This window comes from Ranitomeya imitator, chromosome 1 (assembly GCF_032444005.1).
Source record: "Ranitomeya imitator isolate aRanImi1 chromosome 1, aRanImi1.pri, whole genome shotgun sequence".
NCBI classification, from domain to species: Eukaryota; Metazoa; Chordata; class Amphibia; order Anura; family Dendrobatidae; genus Ranitomeya; species Ranitomeya imitator.
The window spans coordinates 522,775,549-522,788,784 of record NC_091282.1 but is presented as its reverse complement, the minus strand read 5'-3'; the positions used below and the strand labels follow the sequence as shown (position 1 = coordinate 522,788,784).

At 44.7% G+C, this 13,236-nt stretch overlaps 1 protein-coding gene across 2 annotated transcripts in view; it reads left to right on the top strand.

Moving 5' to 3' along the window:
- CORO2A (coronin 2A) overlaps positions 1–13,236 on the top strand; it is a 215,869-nt gene that overhangs the window by 14,349 nt on the left and 188,284 nt on the right. The gene's annotated exons all lie outside the window — the stretch shown is intronic.

The window sequence follows — 13,236 nt, the reverse complement described above, 5'->3', positions numbered from 1 at the left end:
CGTATTTTTCTCGCCCCCATTGACTTTCATTGGCGGATTTTTTGCGCAATACGCTGACAATCGCAGCATTCTGCGATTTTCTACAGCCGTACAAGACCGTATAATACGGATGCGTAAAATACGGCAGATAGGATCTGCCCCATAGAAAATCATTGGTCCATGTGCAATGTGTATTTTCTGCGCCTCTCATACGTCCGTAAAACTCGCTAGTGTGACGCCGGCCTTACTTTTTCAATGCAGAATTGGCTGGAATTGAGATCGGATGCAATGTCGCGTTTGGAGAGCCCTTGATGTGCCTAAACAGTGGAAGTCCCCAATTCTAACTGAAACCCTAACCCAAACACACCCCTAACCGAACATGCCCCTAACACTAATCCCAACCACTCCCCTAACCCCAACACACCCCTAATCCCAACCCTAACCACACCTCTAACCCTAATCCCAACCCTAACCACACCCCTAACTCAACACACCCCTAATCCCAACCATAACCCTAACCACACCCCTTACCCTGACACACCCCTAATCACAACCCTAACCACACCTCTAACCCTAATCCCAACCCTAACCACACCCCTAACTCCAACACACCCCTAATCCCAACCATAACCCTAACCACACCCCTTACCCTGACACACCCCTAATCACAACCGTAAATGTAATCCAAACCCTAACTTTAGCCCCAACCCTAACCCTAATTTTAGCCCCAACCCTAACCTTAACCCCATCCCTAATTGTAGCCCTAACCCCAACCCTAACCGTAGCTCTAACCCTAGCCCTAACCCTAATGGGAAAATGGAAATAAATACTTTTTTTAATTTTTTTATTTTTCCCTAACTAAGGGGGTGATGAAGGGGGGTTTGATTTACTTTTATAGCGGGTTTTTTAGCGGATTTTTATGATTGGCAGCCGTCACACACTAAAAGACGCTTTTTATTGCAAAAAATATTTTTCGCGTTACCACATTTTGAGAGCTCTAATTTTTCCATCTTTTGTTGAGTTGACGTTTTTATTGGTACCATTTTCGGGCACGTGACGGTTTTTGATCGCTTTTTATTCCGATTTTTGTGAGGCAGTATGACCAAAAACCAGCTGTTCATGAATTTCTTTTTGGGGGGGCGTTTATACCGTTCCACGTTTGGTAAAATTGATAAAGCAGTTTTATTCGTCGGGTCAGTACAATTACAGAGATACCTCATTTATATCATTTTTTTATGTTTTGGCGCTCTTATACGATAAAAACTATTTTATATAAAAAAATAATTATTTTTGCATCGCTTTATTCTGAGGACCATAACTTTTTTTTATTTTTTCACTGATGATGCTGTATGGTGGCTCATTTTTTTGCGGGACAAGATGACGTTTTCAGTACCATGGTTATTTATATCCGTATTTTTGATTGCGTGTTATTCTACTTTTTGTTCGGTATCATAATAAAGCGTTGTTTTTTTGCCTCGTGTTTTTTTTTATTTTTTACGATGATCACTGAAGGGGTTAACTAGTTGTACAGTTTTATAGGTCGGGTCGCTACCGATGCGGCGATACTAAATATGTGTACTTTTAATCTTTTATTTTGTTTTTTTAGACAAAAATGTATTTATGGGAATGATATTTTTGTTTTCTTTATTTAGGAATTTTTACATGTGTGAATAATTTTTTTTTTTTTTTACTTTATAACATTGCCCCGGGGTGGGGGGCATGATGTTTTAGGGTCAGATCGCTGACATGACACTTTACTGTGCACTGTGTCAGATCAGCGATCTGAAGTGCACTGCTGGAGGCTTACAGACGCCTGCTCTGAGCAGGCGCTTGTAAGCCACCTCCCTGCGGGACCCGGAAGTAGCCCCGCGGTCATTTTGGATCCGGGGCCTGCAGGGAGGAGGAGGTAGGAGACCATCGGAGCAATGCGATCACATCGCGTGGCTCCGGGGGTCTCAGGGAAGCACGCAGGGAGCCCCCTCCCTGCTCGATGCTTCCCTATGACCCCGGAAAGCTGCGATGATGTTTGATCGCAGTGTGCCGGAAGTTAATGTGGCGGGGGCGGTCCGTGACCGCTCCGGGCACATAGTTCCGGATGTCAGCTGCGCTAGTCCCCGTGAGCGCGGCCGATCGCTATGACGTACTATCCCGTCGAGGGTCAGATAGGCCCAGGTCACCTCGACGGGATAGTACGTCTAAGGTCAGAGAGGGGTTAATGAGTGTCAAACAGGACTCTTCATCAGTCTGGCTCCAACTTTCTCTGATTGCTGTTGCCAGATCAACTTTGCAGGTTGGAGCCTTGTCATGGACCATTTTCTTCAACTTCCACCAAAGATTTTCAATTGGATTGAGATCCGGACTATTTGCAGGCCATGACATTGACCTTGTGTCTTTTTTCAAGGAATGCTTTCACAGTTTTTGCTCTATGGCAGGATGGATTATCATCTTGAAAAATTTCATCATCCCCAAACATCCTTTCAATTGATGGGATAAGAAAAGTGTCCAAAATATCAATATAAACTTGTGCATTTATTGAAGATGTAATGACAGCCATCTCCCCAGTGCCTTTACCTGACATGCAGCCCCATATCATCAATGACTGTGGATATTTGCATGTTCTCCTCAGGCAGTCATCTTTATATATCTCATTGGAACGGCACCAAACAAAAGTTCGAGCATCATCACCTTGCCCAATGCAGATTCGTGATTCATCACTGAATATGACTTTCATCCAGTCATCCACAGTCCACGATTGCTTTTCCTTAGCCCATTGTAACCTTGTTTTTTTCAGTTTAGGTGTTAATGATGGCTTTCGTTTAGCTTTTCTGTATGTAAATCCAATTTCCTTTAGGCGGTTTCTTATAGTTCGGTCACAGACGTTGACTCCAGTTTCCACCCATTCATTCTTCATTTGTTTTGTTGTGCATTTCCTTTTTTGGAGACATATTGCTTTAAGTTTCCGCTCTTGATGCTTTGATGTCTTCCTTGGTCTACCAGTATGTTTGCCTTTAGCAACCTTCCCATGTTGTTTGTATTTGGTCCAGATTTTAGACACAGCTGACTGTGAACAACCAACATCTTTTGCAACATTGCATGATGATTTACCCTCTTTTAAAGGTACCGTCACACTAAGCGACGCTGCAGCGATACCGACAACGATGTCGATCGCTGCAGCGTCGCTGTTTGGTCGCTGGAGAGCTGTCACACAGACAGCTCTCCAGCGACCAACGATGCCGAAGTCCCCGGGTAACCAGGGTAAACATCGGGTTACTAAGCGCAGGGCCGCGCTTAGTAACCCGATGTTTACCCTGGTTACCGTTGTAAATGTAAAAAAAAAAAAAAAGATACATACTTACATTCCCGGTGTCTGGTCATGTCCCTCGCCTTCAGATTCCCGCACTGACTGAGCGCCGACCGTAAAGTACAGCGGTGACGTCACCGCTGCACAGCGTGCTTTACGGCCGGCCGGCGCTCACCAGTCAGTGCGGGAAGCTGAAGGCGAGGGACATGACCAGACACCGGGAATGTAAGTATGTCGTTTTTTTTTTTTTACATTTACAATGGTAACCAGGGTAAACATCGGGTTACTAAGCACGGCCCTGCGCTTAGTAACCCGATATTTACCCTGGTTACCAGTGAAGACATCGCTGGATCGGCGTCACACACGCTGATTCAGCGATGTCAGCGGGAGATCCAGCGACAAAATAAAGTGCTGGACCTTCCCCAGCGACCAACGATCTCCCAGCAGGGGCCTGATCGTTGGTCGCTGTCACACATAACGATTTAGTTAACGATATCGTTGCTACGTCACAAAAAGCAACGATATCGTTAACGATATCGTTATGTGTGTGACGGTACCTTAAGAGTTTGATAATCCTCTCCTTTGTTTCAATTGACATCTCTTGTGTTGGAGCCATGATTCATGTCAGTCCACTTGGTGCAACAGCTCTCTATGGTGTGATCACTCCTTTTTAGATGAAGACTAATGAGCAGATCTAATTTGATGCAGGTGTTATTTTTGGGTATGAAAATTTACAGGGTGATTCCATAATTTTTTCCTCAGAATTGAGTGATTCCATAATTTTTTTTTACATATGCTTGGTTAAAAAAAGTAACCATTACTGACTACCACATTTTTTGTTCTTGATTTCTTTAAGGCTATGTGCACACGTTCAGGAATTCATGCAGAAAATTCCTGAGAATTCCGGACATTTTCTGCATGAAATCCGCAAGAAAACCGCATGCGTTTTTGCCGTGATCTTGCCGCGGTTTTGCCGCGGTTTTGACGCGTTTTTTTCCGGACACTTCCCAATGCATTTTTGAGTGGGAAATCCGCAAAAAAAACGCAAAAAGATAGAGCATGTCCGGATTTTGTGCGGTATGCGTTTTTTTTGCGGAAAAAAACGCATCATGTGCACAAAACATGCGGAATTCATTCTAAATGATGGGATGCTTATTGTATGCGGTTTTTTTGCGGTTTTATAGCGTTTTTATCGGGAAAAACCGCGAAAAAACCGCAACGTGTGAACACAGCCTTAGTGTTTCTTAAAGCCAGAAAGTTGCCATTTTTAATGACTTTAGTTTTGTGCCATGTCTGTGATCTGCTTTTTTTCTACAACATTAAACAACTGAATGAACATCCTGCAAGGCCAGTGATTCCATAATTTTTGCCAGGGGTTGTATACTGCATATAAATCAGAAATTTCTCCAGCACTTCAGTGTGACTGGTCCGTGTTTCTTTTAGGCTATGTGCACATGTTCAGGATTTCTTGCAGAAAATTCCTGAGCAAAACAGGACATTTTCTGCAAGTAATCCGCATGTGTTTTTCTCTCGTTTTTACCGCGTTGTTGGTACGGTTTTTTTGCGGATTTTTCCCGGAGGTTCCCAATGCAATAATATAGCGGGAAATCCGCAAAAAATCCACAAAATTAATGAACATGATGCGTAAAAAAAACGCATCATGTACACAAAAATTGCAGAATGCATTCTAAATGATGGGATGCATAATGTATGTGTTTTTTTCACGTTTTTATAGCGAAAAACTTGAAAAAAACGCGAAAAATCTGCAACGTGTGCACACAGCCTTAGTGTGCTGGACCCCTTTTTGGTCCATGTGTCTGGCCTCTATGTCTGTCTTCTTGAGGCTGGTAAAAAGGAAGTTGACCATGATTTTGTGCCTGCTCCAAGAAGGCAGACACTGGCAAAATGGAAGTCAGACATGGCACACAGTGACTCTGTCTGCCTCATCGTCGTCAATGGTCCAGACTGGTTAAAGGGAACCTGTCACCCCGAAAATCGCGGGTGAGGTAAGCCCACCGGCATCAGGGGCTTATCTACAGCATTCTGTAATGCTGTAGATAAGCCCCCGATGTTACCTGAAAGAGGAGAAAAAGACGTTAGATTATACTCACCCAGGGGCGGTCCCGCTGCTGGTCCGGTCAGATGGGTGTCTCTGGTCCGCTGCGGCGCCTCCCATCTTCATTACAAGACGTCCTCTTCTGATCTTCAGCCACGGCTCCGGCGCAGGCGTACTTTGTCTGCCCTGTTGAGGGCAGAGCAAAGTACTGCAGTGCACAGGCGCCGGGCCTCTCTGACCTTTCCGGCGCCTGCGCACTGCAGCACTTTGTTCTGCCCTCAACAGTGTGTAGTGGACACAAGACATTAAAGGTACTGTCACACTAGACGATATCGCTAGCGATCCGTGACGTTGCAGCGTCCTCGCTAGCGATATCGTCCAGTGTGACAGGCAGCAGCGATCAGGCCCCTGCTGGGAGATCGCTGGTCGGGGAAGAAAGTCCAGAACTTTATTTCATCGCTGGACTCCCCGTAGACATCGCTGAATCGGCGTGTGTGACACCGATTCAGCGATGTCTTCACTGGTAACCAGGGTAAACATCGGGTAACTAAGCGCAGGGCCGCGCTTAGTAACCCGATGCTTACCCTGGTTACCAGCGTAAAAAAACAAACAGTACATACTTACATTCAGCTGTCTGTCCCTTGCCGTCTGGGTCTTGCACTGACTGCTGGCCGTAAAGTGAAAGCAGAGCACAGCCACAGCGGTGAGTCACCGCTGTGTGACTCACCGCTGTGCTGTGCTTTCACTTTCACTTTACGGCCAGCAGTCAGTGCAGGAACCAGACGGCAAGGGACAGACAGCTGAATGTAAGTATGTACTGTTTGTTTTTTTACGCTGGTAACCAGGGTAAACATCGGGTTACTAAGCGCGGCCCTGCGCTTAGTTACCCGATGTTTACCCTGGTTACCGGGGACCTCGGGATCGTTGGTCGCTGGAGAGCTGTCTGTGTGACAGCTCTCCAGCGACCAAACAGCGACGCTGCAGCGATCCGGATCGTTGTCGGTATCGCTGCAGCGTCGCTAAGTGTGACGGTACCTTTAGAGTTACGGTAAATAGTTCTTGGCTAATTATGTAGCTTTGAGGAAAGCCACTACTTTGAATGAACCAAAGTGCAAACGTACACATTAGTTATAGTGATATTTTAATACTGCTACACGCTCCCACTACTAAGGCTATGTTCACATGTTGCGTTTTTGCTGCGTTTTTTCAATGCAAAAACGTTCAGCTGTGTCTTACAGTAGCAGCAACAACTATGAGATTTCAGAAATCTCATGCACACACATTGTTTTTTTTTTCCTGACTGTATTGGAAAACAGCTGCTGTTTTTTCAAGCTGCAGCATGTCACTTCTTAACATTTTTGCAGGTTTTTTTCACCCATAGGAAACAATGAATAAGTGCAAAAAGGCAGCAAAAACGCAGATATCCGATTTTTCTGCATTTTTCGTGCAAAAACCTAAGGACGTTGCTTCATGATTTTTTGGGGGGCAATACACTTTTATTAGACAATAAAAACACAGCAAGACCTGCTTTTTGTAAGCAGCTTCTTTACTGCCAAGAGAGCAGGTTTTGCCTGTGGGAAAAAAAAACGCAGCAAAAACACAACGTGTGAACATAGCCTAATACTGTCAATACTATCTTTGTATTTGTCTCTGTATGTGTGTGTTCTTTCTTTAGGCGGCTTCATATCTTCCTGCCCCTATACATTTTCCTTGACATATCTTAGATTACTTTCTGGAGACAATCCTATCAAGATCTAGATACATAAAACAAACACTCCGGTTTGACAACACCATGAACACACAGTTTAGTATATGCACAGTGTCTGGTGACTGTGAATGTCATTATTGATCAGTATAGTTTGCACTTCGTTACTGCAGTGCTGCCACAGATTTATTTTTATCCTGTAGGAGAGATATCATACAAGGCCATATAACACCACACGTGGAGTCCTTGTTTGACTTCATGTCAATCTGTGTCACAGCCCACTCTATACGTGCAGCGCAAAAGAAGCATTCCGGTTTCATTATATACGGTAATCAAAAGCTATACAACTTTCTTATGTTCCACTTTCTTCCTTTTTCAAGAGCTCTGCTTAAGTCAGTGCTAAAATTATTTTTTTAGTTCATGGATTGAAAATCAATCTTGTAAGGATATGTAACCACACATACTGTGCTCTCCATTGAGCTCTACATCAGGGTTTCCAACTGAGCCCCGTCGAAGATATTCACCAATATGTGACAAACAGAATCGCTTTGGACACTGACTTGCATAGGTATCAGCAGCATTAATCTTTTACAGATGTTCACAGTGCACAAAAACATAGTTTGTGATATGTTTGGGCATTTCTAAAAAGTCACTGCCAGGGCAGAGACCAGACCGTGTTCAAAGTTACTTTGCTGGTCTCATAATAGCGAATGACTTCATCGGGACTCTGTCCTGTGTTGGTGAAATTCTGATGGAAACTCCCCACCAAGCTCGGTGGAGAGCATTGTGTGTGTGCTGAAAAAAGAGAATAGACAGCACCTCCAAAAAATAATTCTTCAATCTAGTGTCGCTAGGCAGAAATATATATTATTGAACATGAAGTTCTTAGTATAACATTCTGATCAGACTGTGCCACGTCACGGCGAACATGCCACTGTATGAAATATAAAATCTTAAATGAAAAACCATTAAATACAGACATGGAATAAAAAGAGAGCTAAAGAAACATGCAATAAAATGAGGCAAAAGGTGGGTGTTGATGCAATTGATAACTGCATTATTAAGGATTTATAGATGCAGGTACAATAATAGATCAAGAGACATCACTAAATTAATTTCAAATAAAGTGCAAGTGCAACACAAAAATATTTGCACATAAAACCCTATGAGCCGAAACAAATAATTTGTACATAAACAATAGAAATCAGCTCGCTGAAAGAGGTGAAAAATGAGTAGGTAAATATACAGAAGTCAGATAATACATCACGGAGTAAGGGCTAAATTGCTAGTGTATATGTAAATAAGCAAAGTTTCAGCTAGCTGAGATAAGAGTGCAAAAATAATTTAATGGTAAAGCGTATTACCGGAGTAAATGCTACATAATCAAATGAAGGTAGACCTGGGAGATGTGTAAAATAAATAAATGTAAGTCATAGACTTCCCAACAGCCAAAGTAATTGGATGAGAAGAACATACCCAACCATAGAAGCACACCCAACACAAGTTTATCCTGAGCTTCGTCCGGGGTGTATGACTTACATTTATTTATTTTATACATCTCCCAGGTCTGTGCTTATTTGAAAGGGGAAAGAAACGGGGGCAAAAAGCAATACAATATCCATAGCATTTGAATATTTAGACAAATAATTATGAGAAAAAAAAAAAGATAAAAAGACAGAAAAAGAAAGAATTCAGAAGTAAGACAAGGGGGAAACGGGGAGGGAGATTGAGGAAAGGTGTGGAGGAAAGAGGAAGGGGTGTTGATGGTGGAAGAAAAGAGAAAGGAAGGGTGAAGAAGAAAGGACGAAGGTAAAGAGAAGGTAAAAAAGACTCAGAAGATCATCCTAATTATATAACCACGGGTAAAACTCATACTAGCAATAATTTAAAACATAAAAACTTAATAATAATTACCGGTATTATAATTATGTCTGGTAAAAAGAAAGCTACTTTACCAAAAGAGGTTCTTACTGCTCAAGGGAGAAATACGTATTAAAAGATGCCCATTTAGAATTATATATATTTTTGTAATAATAGTTGTAATTTTTATTGAAAGATTTTCAGATTTAACAAAAAAACATAATTGAAAAAGGGATCAAGATTAGCAGATTACAATGAAACAAACTTAATCAGCTTTGGTGATATACAAATTTCTTGCATATATATATATATATATATATATATATATATATATATATATATATATATATAAGGTGGGGGAAATAAGTATTTGATCCCTTGCTGATTTTGTATTTTTGCCCATTGACAAAGACATGAACAGTCTATAATTTTAAGCGTAGGTTAATTTTAACATTGATAGAATTTAAAAACGAAAATCCTTATGGGGTGATTACACAGGGAAAGATTAGGAAGTGAATATTCATGTGAGAAATATTCATGGAAGATATCTGCTATCTCTTTTGGATCATATGTTGTTTGATTTTTGTATTACGTAGGGCATAGGTAGAGAACTGCTCCGTGTGGTCTCTTAAGTTGTTCAGCTAGCAATGTATGGGATTTATTGGATATTCTAATATCGCTGGTGTGTGAAAAGAAGTCATTTGTCCACTCGCTTCAGTGCCATGTTTTTTAACTGAGCTCTAACAGCTTTTTAAGCATCTTTTTCAAAGGAGAATGATTTATTTTAAAGTATTATTCCTTAAGGCATTAAAATATTCAAAGGAGTTATTAGAGATTACTGACAAAATGTAAACTCAGAAGTGTGGACTATCAATAGACTTCCATCTAGACTTTATAAGAGATTTAATTACCGAAAAAATCTGAATGGAAATCTATCTGATTTTCTGAGGGAGTGTGTCTGCCTCTAGGGATAAGAGCGCTAACTGAGGAGAGAGATTTATTGTAGGTTTATTCATTCTTGAGAGCAATGAGGCGATTTCTCTCCATACTGTCACAATTTGGGGACACTCCCAAAGAATATGAATATATTCGTCTGCACTTTTCTCATATTTGGGTCATTTTGATCCATGTTGTGGATGAAGAACACAGTCAACAAAAAACAACAGACGTGGGAAGAGCTCCATAGAATATAATGGGTATGGGAGGAATGGACGCCTGAATGAGGCCTACTACTACTACTACTAAACTATTACGGTATATTCTCATAAATACTGTAATTGCTAAACAAGTGGACGGTTTTTAGACCAGAGGAAGCACTATTATAAGTCTTGTTTGCTAATATAGAGGTTGCTTCTGATTACATGGATGCTTAGGTGTAACAGAGTATGAGATGTTGCCAGACAGGTGAAAGTTAAGACTTGGTCTTTTGTTTGGATTTCCTAAATGATGTGTTACAGCTGGAAGGCTGCAATGTAACAGGATAGGACATGGCCTTCAGCTTGTTTAATGCTTCACTTTCTTGTGCTGCTTAACTAGTTCAATACCACAAGACTGCAACTAAAACCTAGTACACGGGTGTGTGAAGAGCCGCCACCCTTGGGAGTCGGACTGTTTCTCCTTTTGGGGATCACAAACTGGCATAGCAAGTGCGTGCAGTACTCCTTGTGAAAGGTGTGCAAATGACCGTACTGGTCTCCAGAAGGAAGGGGACTGTGTCTTATAGAGCTATGTGAGCAGTGGAATTACCACTGTCTAAAGTTGCCCAACACCTTACATAACTGTCCATCAAACAGCTTCCGCTGAGGCTGTGTGCACACGGTGTGTTTTTTTATGCATTTTTGCAGCTTTTTTTTCCGCACGGAAATGAGCCAAAACCGCTATGGAAACCTTGTGCAAGCTAATTCAATGACAATCCTGAAGTGTTGTGCACATGATCAGTACATTTCCTTGGAGTATTTGCAGTGCATTTTTGTCTGCAGCATGTCAATTCTTTGTGTGTTTATGCAGCGTGTTTCACCCATTGACTTCAATGGAGTTAGTCAAATCCACAGCAAAACACAGGTTTAAAAATGTTTACGGATTTGCTGAGTTTTTGTTTAGCATTTTACCGGCTTCCTATGATGTTTCCCATGCTGTCATCTGTGTGACAGCATGGGAAACACCGGCGCAGAGGTTCTTATCAACGGTAACACTACCACTGGTAAGACCATCATTCAGAGCACTGCATGGTCATACTGTCAGATGTCAGTGTGACCCTGCAGCTGTGACTGCTACCCAAGGTAATGCTACCGCCGGTACTGCCTGTCAGAGCGCTGTGGGATCATGCTGTCAGATGACAGCGGGATCCTGCAGCTGTGGCTGTGGCCCGCAGTAACACTACCACAGACTGTCGCTCAGTGCGCTATGAGGGTCACACTGTCAGATGACAGCGGGATCCCGCAGCTGTGACTGTGGCCCGCAGGAACACTACCGCAGACTGTCGCTCAGTGCGCTATGAGGGTCACACTGTCAGATGACAGCGGGATCCCGCAGCTGTGACTGTGGCCCGCAGTAACACTACCACAGACTGTCGCTCAGTGCGCTATGAGGGTCACACTGTCAGATGACAGCGGGATCCCGCAGCTGTGACTGTGGCCCGCAGTAACACTACTGCAGACTGTCGTTCAGTGCGCTATGAGGGTCACACTGTCAGATGACAGCGGGATCCTGCAGCTGTGACTGTGGCCCGCAGGAACACTACCGCAGACTGTCGCTCAGTGCGCTATGAGGGTCACACTGTCAGATGACAGCGGGATCCTGCAGCTGTGACTGTGGCCCGCAGGAACACTACCGCAGACTGTCGCTCAGTGCGCTATGAGGGTCACACTGTCAGATGACAGCAGGATCCCGCAGCTGTGACTGTGGCCCGCAGGAACACTACCGCAGACTGTCGCTCAGTGCGCTATGAGGGTCACACTGTCAGATGACAGCGGGATCCTGCAGCTGTGACTGTGGCCCGCAGGAACACTACCGCAGACTGTCGCTCAGTGCGCTATGAGGGTCACACTGTCAGATGACAGCGGGATCCCGCAGCTGTGACTGTGGCCCGCAGTAACACTACCGTAGACTGTCGCTCAGTGCGCTATGAGGGTCACACTGTCAGATGACAGCAGGATCCCGCAGCTGTGACTGTGGCCCGCAGGAACACTACCGCAGACTGTCGCTCAGTGCGCTATGAGGGTCACACTGTCAGATGACAGCGGGATCCCGCAGCTGTGGCTGTGCCCGCAGTAACACTACCGCAGACTGTCGCTCAGTGCGCTATGAGGGTCACACTGTCAGATGACAGCGGGATCCCGCAGCTGTGACTGTGGCCCGCAGTAACACTACCGCAGACTGTCGCTCAGTGCGCTATGAGGGTCACACTGTCAGATGACAGTGGGATCCTGCAGCTGTGACTGTGGCCCGCAGTAACACTACCGCAGACTGTCGCTCAGTGCGCTATGAGGGTCACACTGTCAGATGACAGCGGGATCCCGCAGCTGTGACTGTGGCCCGCAGTAACACTACTGCAGACTGTCGCTCAGTGCGCTATGAGGGTCACACTGTCAGATGACAGCAGGATCCCGCAGCTGTGACTGTGGCCCGCAGTAACACTACCGCAGACTGTCGTTCAGTGCGCTATGAGGGTCACACTGTCAGATGACAGCGGGATCCCGCAGCTGTGACTGTGGCCCGCAGTAACACTACTGCAGACTGTCGCTCAGTGCGCTATGAGGGTCACACTGTCAGATGACAGCAGGATCCCGCAGCTGTGACTGTGGCCCGCAGTAACACTACCGCAGACTGTCGCTCAGTGCGCTATGAGGGTCACACTGTCAGATGACAGCGGGATCCCGCAGCTGTGACTGTGGCCCGCAGGAACACTACCGCAGACTGTCGCTCAGTGCGCTATGAGGGTCACACTGTCAGATGACAGCGGGATCCCGCAGCTGTGACTGTGGCCCGCAGTAACACTACTGCAGACTGTCGCTCAGTGCGCTATGAGGGTCACACTGTCAGATGACAGCGGGATCCTGCAGCTGTGGCTGTGGCCCGCAGTAACACTACCGCAGACTGTCGCTCAGTGCGCTATGAGGGTCACACTGTCAGATGACAGCGGGATCCCGCAGCTGTGACTGTGGCCCGCAGTAACACTACCGCAGACTGTCGCTCAGTGCGCTATGAGGGTCACACTGTCAAATGACAGCGGGATCCTGCAGCTGTGACTGTGGCCCGCAGTAACTCTACCGCAGACTGTCGCTCAGCGCTATGGGGGTCACACTGTCAGATGTCAGCGTGATCCCGCAGCCGTGA